This window comes from Camelina sativa, chromosome 5, assembly GCF_000633955.1.
Source record: "Camelina sativa cultivar DH55 chromosome 5, Cs, whole genome shotgun sequence".
NCBI lineage: Eukaryota > Viridiplantae > Streptophyta > Magnoliopsida > Brassicales > Brassicaceae > Camelina > Camelina sativa.
The window spans coordinates 19,848,340-19,860,651 of NC_025689.1; positions in this window are offsets into that span (position 1 = coordinate 19,848,340).

Consider the following 12,312-nt stretch of genomic DNA (forward strand, 5'->3'; position numbering starts at 1 on the left):
AGCCGTGGCTCAGCAGTGAGCCGGTATGTCTCGAGGGTTGCGACTCGAGAGCGGGGGGAGTGGGCGTGTGAGATTCCCTGGATACCGTAGCTGTGAGCCGTGGCTCGGCAGTGAGCCGGTATGTCTCGAGGGTTGCGACCCGAGAGCGGGGGGAGTGGGCGTGTGAGACTCCCTGGATACCGTAGCTGTAGGCTGTGGCCTGGCAGTGAGCCGGTATGACTCGAAGGTTGCGACCTGAGAGCGGGGGGAGTGTGTGTGTGAGTGACTTCCTGGATGCCGTAGCTTAAGGCGGTTGGCCTGATAGCGAGCCGGCATGATTCGTTGGTTGCGACCACGGACGGGGGAAGCACTGAGTTGTGAGCAAATAGTGTCTTTGATGTGAGTATATTGACTAGAGGGAGACCTCGTGGTTCAGTCGGAGGTGTGCGGGCTGTTGCGACAGTGCACGGGAAACCTTGGCTGACGGTATTTAGTCCGGTCGGGGACGTGCGGGCCGTGTTGACGGTGGCACGGAGGTCTTTGACAGTTGGACGGTTTTGCGGGATTCGAGGACGAATCCTTATTGGTGGGGGAGAATTGTAACATCCGCGAACCAATTTTTGTAAATTTGGTGTGGGTGTCGATCGACACCCTTGGTGGCATCGATCGACACCATGTTTTTCCGGTTTGGTCGGGTTTGATTTAATTGTCGATTGGTTCGGTTTGGTTCAATTAAAATCCCTAAATCGTGTGTAAAAGGGGAAAACGACCCTAGGTCGTGTTATTTTGTTGGTAGTCGCCGCTTTTGAGAGAAAGAGAAAGAGAGAAAAGAGAGAAAACGTTTCTGTGACTTTCTGGGTTTGTTCTTGGGGTTTTTGGAGAGATCTGAGGCTGTAGGAGGGTTAGCTGTTGCTGGAAACGAAGGGGGAGCTTCTGGAGGTGTTGTTTTCCACGTTTCTCAATCCAATCTTCCTGTTCTTGAGGTGAGTGCTTGACCATGGTTGATCTAAGCATGAGATCTCTCTTGTTTGTGTGTTTTCTTTGCTGTTTGTGTTGTTTTGTTGCTTGGGTTCGTTGTTTTTGTGATTCCCAGTGATTTCTGAGGTAATTGGGTGAGTTTGAGACGGATTCGAGATGATTGGGAAGGAGAGTTCGATGTTCGGTTTCGCGCAGATCGTGTCTGCAGAGGAGGCATCGATCGACACTAGGAAGCATCGGTCGACACCATTTGGAGTGGCATCGGTCGACACTGTTTAGCATCGGTCGACACCATTGTTTGTAGCATCGATCGACACCGTGAGGCATCGGTCGACACTGGTCTCAGTCGAGACTTGTTTTCCTGGTTTGATGTATTGTTGTGTGTTGTTTGTTTTGCTTAAACTTGAGGGTCTCATATGCTTGTGTGTATAACCCAGTAGATGGGAGGACGGCCTCACTAAGTATTTATGATAATACTTACGCATCTCAATTGTTGTTTGTGGTGTGCAGGTATGTGACGTGGAATCATGGCGATGAGGAGGAGGATGAACTAGGGTCTCGTTTGTGTGTTGTTGGTCTTTGTTATATTGTTTAGGATGGAACCTTGGATAGAGATATGTTAGGTTGCTGGATAGAATGGATAGAAGTGTTATTGTATTGGTTTTGTATTATTGATATGTTTCCGCTGTGCATGTAATTGGATGTTGGTTTATTATTGGTTGGTTACCGTGTGTGGGTTGGTTTGTTTAATTAAGTAGTATGGGATACTTAATTATATCTTGTATTTAATTATTAAAAAGAAAAAAAAGGGGTCGGGTTGTTTCAATTTTGTACATAAAAGAAGATATTTTTGAAAATAGATAACAACAAAGTGTATTTTAAAAAATGGGCATAGAGAAAAGGGTAAATGCCCCTAAATTAATAGTTAATAACAAATATATACTTTAAATTATAACAATGATTTCTTAAATTTTATTTGTATGTTTATCTTTATCACATCATTTATTCACCAAGAAGACAACCAATAGTATCATATTAATTATATTATTGCTATGTATATCACTCACAAAAAAATAATTAGTTTGCTCTTTCATTTTGAATTTTAAACTATTAAATGTCACATATAAACAAATGAAGTTCCAAGAGAAATTATCGTTTGATGTAATACGAAAATGCTTTATAACTAAGTGTTTTCGTCGGATATGTGAACAACATAATAGTTAATTATGACTATAATATTACATCTCAGTTAAAGTTAATTATTATAAATTTTAAAAAAATATCAAAAGAAAAATATTATATCAAATACATCATATGAAATGTCATTTTGTACCTAAAATGCGCATGATTTTGAGAGGGTAAATGTCTCCCCAGAAGATATGAATATTTTTGTTCTTAATTTCTAAAGTTGATGATAAAAGACAAATTGTGTTCTTAATTATTTATGAACTTTATGTATTTGGATAGTTATGTTTAAGTTTTCAATCGCTTATAAATTGCTGACAATACGTGATTTTGAAATAACAAATATAACATTTTTTCATATTATAACAATAAGTCATTAAATATAAAGCGAAAGGTAGCAAATATGGCTAAACCATGAGAAAAATATTGTAAAAACACAAAATAGTAGAAAATATGATAAAAACTGAAGGAAATAACACAAATTTGTAATTTTAAAGGGATTAAAAGAGAAAAACTATAAATAATATTGTAAAACTTAAAGGGCTATAAGATAAATTTAGAATTTTAGGGGGGTCAGCTGACCCCTTTAATCCTTACTGGATCCGCCCTTGATGGTACCATTTTTCTCTGATTTAGCTCTTTCTTTTAAGTTGGTAGAATTTATCCTTCTGGATCAAAATAGCCTATGTAGTTGTACACACTTGAGATTGACTATGCATATTATCCTTACAAATTGGTCAAAACATGGTGGTCACCGGACCATGTGAGTCAAATTTAGTTGACTATAACCATAAGCATGCTCAAATATTTAATAATATTACTTATGCTCTCTAACTGTTACCCTATTTGGAAGCGTTCTATTTAAACATATATCCAAGCTTATCAATGTCGAGCTTTGTCATCTGTCATCTTCTCAAGTTGTTAGAAAATCAGATATTAAAGTGAGGGCAGGATTAACTTACATGATCACTGTCAAGTATGAGGTAATCTCTTATAAATTGCTTCATACTATTATTAGAAATCCTCAAGTTTGTTTCTGACTGAACTTTGAAAATTTCATAGCTTCATGAGTAAGATAGGTTAAATTAAAGAGGAACATGTGGACGATGGAATAAGAGCCATGACTAGAGACCATATTTAAACGTAAGTGTTCTCCAATAATATTAATTCATATCTAGGTCTCAAAACAGTGACTTTTTCTAAAAATAACATAATGGATCTAAATTTTCCCATGGTATATTTCAGTGATTCACATTTCACACGGATAATTGAATTTATCCAATGTATTGGTGGCGTCTTCATCAGCTCCAAGGCCTTGCTTTATTCCCTAACTCGACTAACATATGTTTTATATCGGTTTTACGTTGGCCGTGGTTAGTGATTACATATGTTCAGGGTATGGTGAGCGCAAAAACGCAATTAGTATAGTAAGAGTTATAATTTTAACTAATGATGGGATCAACGATCATGTGATCTTACCTTAAAGTGTGAAAGGGAATTTTGGTCATTAATATAGTGGAGAGTACACTTAAAGTTATAATATTAGCCTTTTCTATATTTTGTAGCCTAACAACCAACGAATAATCGATTTTTAATGACAAATTGATGAAAATAAGTTGATGTTTTAATAACAAAAAAAAAAAAAACAATTATTGACAAAAATAAAAATATTAATAATTTCAAATATCTTAGCCCAGGCGTAGCCCGGATTATCCTCTTGTGTTACTAATAAAAAGCCAATGAGTCCACAAATAACCTCTGTTCTTTCCATATTGTGATTCTTTTAAGGGTGAATTACTCAAATGTTACTCATTTTAGGTAATATTACCAGAATCTACAAAAAAACTTTTTTATTACTAGAATGTTTCGGATATTTTCAAAATACCCAGCGTGCCCCTGTTTTATGTTACCGGAAAAAACGTTATTACAAAAATGCCATTGCCACGTCAGACGCCACGTCAGAAATCGCTGACGTGTACCATAACTCAGCCGTAACGCGACACAGAGTATGTTGCGGCTGAATTATAGGTATTTTGCGGCTGAGTTACTCAAAAAAACATTTGAGTAAGAGCGGACGGCTGACTTATGAAAATCTGGCTGAATTACGCTTATAAGTCAGCCAAGAGTTATGGCTGACTTATTAAATTTGGCTGAGTTATGCGTATAACTCGGCTGTAGTAATGGCTGAGTTTTCACCTGATGGTTGAGTTGTCAAGATTTTGGCTGAGTTATCGCTACGACACGGTTGAGTTGTCAAAATTTTGACTGAGTTATCACAACGACACGGCTGAGTTGCCATTTTCCGACTGGCTGAGTTATGAAAAATGGCTGACTTATGAGATGTAGTTACGGCTGAGTTATGGTAAAAAACTATAACTCNTTGACTTATCGACAAGTCAGTCCTTTGACGGCTGACTTATTGGCAAAAGATTAATTACTAGAATGTTTTTCAGTTACGGCTGACTTATCAAACGATACGGCTGAGTTACATATTTTCAGTTCATGAAGCGGCTGAGTTTGGCAGCAATTTTTTCACTTTTTAATTACTGTAATGTTTTTCGTGTTGTGGCTGAGTTTTAGTTAGGCTGAGTTATGGTATTGTTTCATGGCTGATTTGCCACGTCGGATGCAGCATCCATGTCAGCATTCCATGTCATCATCTTTTTCTCCGGAAATACGAAACGTCGTTCGACTCTGGTTCTTCAACTGGTTAATAAGTGAACTATTTTACCTTCTTATTCACCTTGTTCTTCTACTTCTTCTTCACTTTCTTCTTCACACCTTGTTCTTCTACTTTTGTTCTTCTCCACCTTGTTCTTCATTATATTTCATGGATCCAGTGCCGGTACTAGTTGTGTCCGGTAATTGGATAAAGACACAGAGATATGTATTTAACTCCGACGAGAGAGGGTGTATAGTTGTGCAGATAGATGGAGGCACAACATACGACAAGCTTGTTAAGCTTGTTCTTGAAGACTACGGATTGGACTCGTTTAGACATGAGCTAAAGCTGAGCTACATGTTCTCGAACAGGGCAATGAAACATATGGCGCATGATACTCCACCAGTTTTTGTCTCCAATGATCGACAGTTGCAATGTTTTTTGGGTCTATGGAAAACCGATCAGCTACGTCTCTGTGTAGAGTTTTCGGCGAAAGAGTCTACAGAAACTAGTGGAGCTAGAGGAAGTATGATTCGGCGAAGCAGAGACTCGAAAGCAGAATCTACCCCCGTAGTTTGCGGTGGGGGATTTGAAGGCACTTGTTTTGATTATGGTAAGATTGTTGACAAAGAAAACGAAGAAGAAGCTGTTGAAGTAGCATCTGACGAAGAAGAAGACGATGAATTTTCAACCCGATTTGATGTTTTCGACGACTCCGATGGTGAGTCATCTGATGACGAGAAGTTTTCTGTATTGGGCGAGCCTCAGAGTACAGTGGAAGACCCACCTACTCCGCCTCCTCAGAAGAAAGCTCATAGAGATGATAACTTTGCCGGATCGAAGATGAATCCGGAGGCTATTAGGTTGGAGGTGTCAACGCTAAAAATTGCTGTAGGACAACGATACAGTAGCAAAAAGCAGTTCAGGAATCACGTGAAACTTATTTCGGTTAGGGATGGATTTGATTTTAATGTACCAGTCTCAAATCCGAGACAAGTGGTTTTTAGGTGTTGGGTTAAAGGATGTATTTGGAGAGTTCGTGCATCTGTACAAGGGGATGACCCGGATTTTCATGTTCGTGTATACGATTCGGAACACACATGTTCTGTGACGGAACGTTCTACTAGATGCCGTCAATCAACAGCTGATGTACTGGCAGGTCTTTACAGGGACTATCTTGGTGATCTTGGTCCGGATGTTAAACCTAAAAGTGTCGGAGTCATTTTCAATAAGCAATTTAGTCTAAAGGTAATTACTATGTTTCGACTGACTTATTGATAATAATGGTTGAGTTATAGGTATGTATAGGCTGAGTTAATTATTGATAACAATGGCTGAGTTATAGGTATGTATAGGCTGAATTATTTACATTTTACGGCTCATTTATTGATTATTTAAGGCTGACTTATTCGAATGTATCGGCTGAGTTATTTATATATTATGGCTGATTTATTAATTTGTTGGTGTCGACAGATGGGTTATTGGAAGGCATATCGAACGCTGCTGAATGCAAGGCAGATCCATCAGGGAACTCCTGAGGAAAGTTTTAGCGAGTTGCCTTCTTACATATTCAAGTTAAAAAGGGAAAATCCGGGTACAGTCACGCGTCTTCAAATAGGTGATGAAGATAGATTCAAATATGTTTTTATTGCTTTTGGTGCGAGTATTGCTGGGTTTGCTTTCATGCGCAAAGTTGTTGTTGTCGACGGAACGTTTCTCCATGGTAGTTACAAAGGGACACTTCTAACAGCCCTAGCTCAGGATGGTAACTTTCAAATTTTCCCATTAGCTTTCGCTGTTGTTGACACTGAAAATGATGAGTCTTGGCGTTGGTTCTTTACACAACTCAAAGTTGCCATTCCAGACGAAAAGGATCTTGCGGTAATCTCCGACAGACATCAGTCAATAGGGAAAGCGATTCGTCAAGTGTATCCGTTGGCTTCACGTGGAATTTGCACTTACCATTTGTATAAGAACATCTTGGTGAAGTTCAAAGGAAAACATTTGTTCCCTCTGGTGAAAAAAGCGGCAAAGTGTTTTAGGCTAACTGATTTTAATGAGGCTTTCAATGAGATTGAAGCACGTCATCCCGAACTACATGGATACCTCCAACGAGCTGGTGTCCGAATGTGGGCGCGTGTTCATTTCCCGGGTGAAAGGTACAATTTAATGACAACGAATATTGCAGAATCAATGAACCATGCACTGTCAAATGCTAGAAGTCTTCCCATAGTTCAACTTCTAGAATCGATACGGGATATGATGACCAGATGGTTTTCTGAACGGAGAGAGGATGCGAAATCGCAGCAAACAACGCTCACTCGAGGTGTTGAGAAACTATTACAGGTAATTTTACATAAGTCAGTCGTCAATGTTGATAACTCAGCCGTAACAGTTACCATATCTCTGCCGTAATTGTTTCCTTATCTCAGCCATTACCATTATAGTTTCCATAACTCAGCCATTGTTGTTTCAATAACTCAGCCATAATTGTTTTCATAACTCAGCCTAAAGCGTTTTGTTTTTTGTTCTACTCCCTTATAGGACCGTGTCACCGGAGCAAGACTTATGGAGGTACAAACGATTGATGCTGTACGTGTTCAAGTGAAATATGGATCATCTTTGCATGTTGTAAATTTAGAAATAAAAAGTTGCACATGCCGTCGTTTCGACCACGAGAAAATACCATGCATCCATGCAATCGCAGCTGCAGAGCATATGGATGTGTCTCGTATATCCATGTGCGATACGAAATTTAGGAGTGTCGATTTGGTTAACGGATGGGCTGGTTCAATCATGCCTCCAGATGAATCATTCCCTGCTCCTGAAATTGTGGATAATCAGAAGTGCTTGCCTCCGATTGTTGTGAACCAGCCAGGAAGACCAAAGAAGCGTAGGATTAAATCATCTTTGGAAGTTGCCACTGAAAATAAACGCCCTAGGAAGCAACACGCATGTTCGCGATGTAAGCAAGTTGGGCACAATGCGAAAACTTGTGCTCTATAGTTTATATTGTGTTATTACTCATCTGTCAAAGTATTATTACTTTATTTTGTGGTATTACTCATCTGTCAAGTAGTATAACTCTGCCATAACACACTATAACTCAGCCATAACACACTATAACTCAGCCATCACATGAATCGACGATATATTTCGTCCTGTATCATGATAACTCAGTCGTAATAAACTATAACTCAGCCATATAATCAGTCGTATAAATCAGTCGTTTGATTGTTTCTTTGATAACTCAGTCATGACATGAATCGACTATATATTTCGTTTTCCCGTAAAAGCTATAACTCAGCCGTAAATTTTATAACTCAGCCATGACATTAAACTTCACTAAAATCGTTTTGATTAGTTTCCATTACACTTCATCCAAACAACAACAAAAAATATATATAATAACAACGCCTAAACGAGAGATCTCTGGTCGGGGGAGCCCGATCGAAAAGTTTCGCCACCAACCCTCTAGCGTTCTGGACGGTCCTGCAATCGCAGAACGGGAGCTGGGCCAGATATGTCAGTCTCCAATGGTTCCTCCACTGCGAGTTCGTTCACCGCAATTCGACAGAAATCTCGTACCCGTTGTAAGGCCTCTAGCCTTTCGATTGGCAATCCGGAGCCTCTGGACATCATGTCCTCTATAAAGGCACATGGGCCTTCAAGAAGATGGCGCTCGCGGAAGGCTTCACCCGACGACTCCAGGAAATTGACGTATCGGATTAACCTAGTCAAGCAAGCTCGATAGGCCCAGACATCCGTCACGAACGGGAAGGCGGTTTCCCTCAGGGGTTCGCGATCGCCTTTCGGGAGATCGGGTACATCCATCTGATCGACCAGTTCTTTGCACGCCTTGTGCTCATCAAGTAGACGGACCATTCGCCAGTGTGCCAAGAAGTAACCTTCGACGATAAGGTCTTCCAGGACTAGAATGGTTCCCTCTAAACGGTAAAAACGATGGAGCTGGTCAAGTTTCAGCCGAAGCGCCCGAATATACGCGCCCATCCTCTTTCGCCGAGCTCGGTACTCTCGGAGTTCTAGCTGAAGGGGAGACACACCGGGGTCGACAGTATTTGAGTTTGGAGCGACCTCACGAGATCGGGACGTCTCTCCTACCTCCTGTGGAATGGGATTTTCCGGCTCCCGATTGCCGGATGCGGCGGCTATCCTTTCCCGGGCCTGTCTCAGCAATGCGGATCGAGTTCTTGCTGGCATCCTTCTATTTCTTACGCTGGTGGAAGTTCGAATGATTTATTCCCCAAACCTTCATCCCTATTTATATAGAGTCATGGGATGTAACCGCCGCTGAGTCCACCAATCAGACTGCAGCGAAAATTCCGCTGTGTCCCGAGAATAACTATAAAAGACCGTGCAACACATTTAATGAAACGCGTCTTTCGTTTTCCCGTAAAGCTATAACTCAGCCGTTAAGCAATATTTTGGCAAGTTAACCTAATAATTACAAAAACATTTCTTTTGATAACTCAGCCATATAGATCAGTCGTTTGTTTTCATATTGTCTTTTTCGATAACTCAGTCATAACTCACTATAACTCAACCATGACATGAATCGACTATATCTTTCGTTTTCCCGTAAAGCTATAACTCAGCCGTTAAGCAATATTTTGGCAAGTTAACCTAATAATAGACGCGACCTTTCTTTTGATAACTCAGCCATATAGATTGTTCATTTTGATAACTCATCCGTTATTCACTATAACTCAGCCGTCACATGAATCGACGTGACCTTTCGTGTTCCCGTAAAACTATAACTCAGCCAATACATGAGAGTAGATACTAAAATGTGGAAGCATGAAAGGTGGATACATAGAATTAGCCGAAGAAAAAAAGGGACGTTTAATACATGAAAAAGATGGGAAACTATACGAATAAATGGAAAACAATTATTTTAAAATAAACAGAAATTAGAGTCACGAATTGATAAGGTAAAACTAAAAATCACTGCTGGAAACCCTAAAGGATCTCCGAGACTTTGAGGGACAACCACAGAAGGTAACAGTTTTCGCACATGATTTCATAGTCTCCATAGCGGAGAGAATGGAAACCATAATACAAACAACACATCACAGCACAAACGGGTTTAGGGAGTGACGGGCTGTCAGGATAGCGATGGGAGGCTGAGTATGAGTTTTTCCGGGCCGTCTTATAACGAGATAAATCATCCAGAAAATAATTACCGGTTACAATGGCATCCGAAGACATCAGAGGATAATGATTTGCATCAAACAGCTGGAGGTAATGGACGGCCATATCCTCATTCCCTTGACAAATACTTAGTACCCCACATGCTAAGGTGGCATAACCATCGGCCGGTACAATACGACTGAGAATATCAATCCCACGCTGGATATCTCTATCCTCAGCCACAACCCTTAGCCCTTCGAAGTAAATGGCAATGGGGTTGCCGGCGTCAAAGCATTTGACGAAGAAAGGCCTGTGCCGCCCTTCATTTTGGAGGCTACCATCAGGGGCATTGGATGTGTTGATTTCTGATGGATCAGTACAAAGGCAATATATAGCAGCTGTCTTTAGAACTTCATCACTGTATACTGCATTTTTCCCCCTACGACCAGCCCTTAAAATAGAACCAAGTGCGGTCCATCCACCATATTCTGCAGCATTTTCTGCAACAAGGGAAACGATTTTGATGAAAACGTCGTCGGGGAGATCCGGCATCTTGGGTGCTAGCGCGGACATAGTGTTGAAAAAAATAATTTTATTCTAGTTTGTAGTTGAGAGGTAATAGACTAAAAACGGGAATATTATAACTCAGACACTTGGTTCTATTTGTAGTTGAGAGGTAATAAATAGACTAATGATTTTAGGGTTAAGCATATTTTGGCGGGAAACCATAAGTTAAAACTATAACTCAGCCATAACATGAATCGACGTGACCTTTCGCTTTCCCGTAAAACTATAACTCAGCCGTAAAGCAATATTTTGGCGGGAAACTAAACAATAAAATTATTGCAAGTTAACCTAATTTATTGGTAAGCAATATTTTGGCGGGAAACCATAAGTTATTCCTGTAATAGACGCATCGACGAGACCTTTTCAGATTATTCCTACTGATAATTCAGCCATTACTAACTAGAACTCAGTCAATACATGAATCGATGAGAATTATGGCTGAGTTATCATTAGAAACGAAGGTCATTTCTTCAAATTGTTTATAATGATAACTCAGTCATCATTCTCTATAACTCAGCCGTCACATGACATGTAACTCAGCCATAACTCACTATAACTCGGCCGTTAAGCAATATTTTTGCAAGTTAACCTAATAATAGAATCGACCTTTCTTTTGATAACTCAGCCATATATATTGTTCATTTTGATAACTCATCCGTTATTTACTATAACTCAGCCGTCACATGAATCGACGTGACCTTTCGTGTTCCCGTAAAACTATAACTCAGCCAATACATGAGAGTAGATACTAAAATGTGGAAGCATGAAAGGTGGATACATAGAATTAGCCGAAGAAAAAAGGGACGTTTAATACATGAAAAAGATGGGAAACTATACGAATAAATGGAAAACAATTATTTTAAAATAAACAGAAATTAGAGTCACAAATTGATAAGGTAAAACTGGAAATCACTGCTAGAAACCCTAAAGGATCTTAGAGACTTTGAGGGACAACCACCAAAGGTAACAGTTTTTGCACTTGATTTCAAAGTCTCCGAAGCAGAGAGAACGGGAACACATCACAGCACAAGTGGGTGAAGGGAGTGGCGGGCTGTCAGGATAGCGATGGGAGGCTGAGTATGACTTTTTCCGGGCCGTATCAAAACGAGATAAATCATCCAGAAAATAATTACCGCTTACAATGGCATCCGAAGACATCAGAGGATAATGATTTGCATCAAACAGCTGGAGATAATGGATGGCCATATCCTCATTCCCTTGACAAATACTTAGTACCCCACATGCTAAGGTGGCATGACCATCGGCCGGTACAATACGACTGAGAATATCAATCCCACGCTGGATATCTCTATCCTCAGCCACAACCCTTAGCCCTTCGAAGTAAATGGCAATGGGGTTGCCGGCGTCAAAGCATTTGACGAAGAAAGGCCTGTGCCGCCCTTCATTTTGGAGGCCACCATCAGGGGCATTGGATGTGTTGATTTCTGATGAGGGATCAGTACAAAGGCAATAGATAGCAGTTGTCTTTAGAACTTCATCACTATATACTGCATTTTTCCCCCTACGACCAGCCCTTAAAATAGAACCAAGTGCGGTCCATCCACCATATTCTGCAGCATTTTCTGCAACAAGGGAAACGATTTTGATGAAAACGTCGTCGGGGAGATCCGGCATCTTGGGTGCTAGCGCGGACATAGTGTTGAAAAAAATAATTTTATTCTAGTTTGTAGTTGAAAGGTAATAGACTAAAAACGGGAATATTATAACTCAGGCACTTGGTTTTATTTGTAGTTGAGAGGTAATAAATAGACTAATGATTTTAGGGTTAA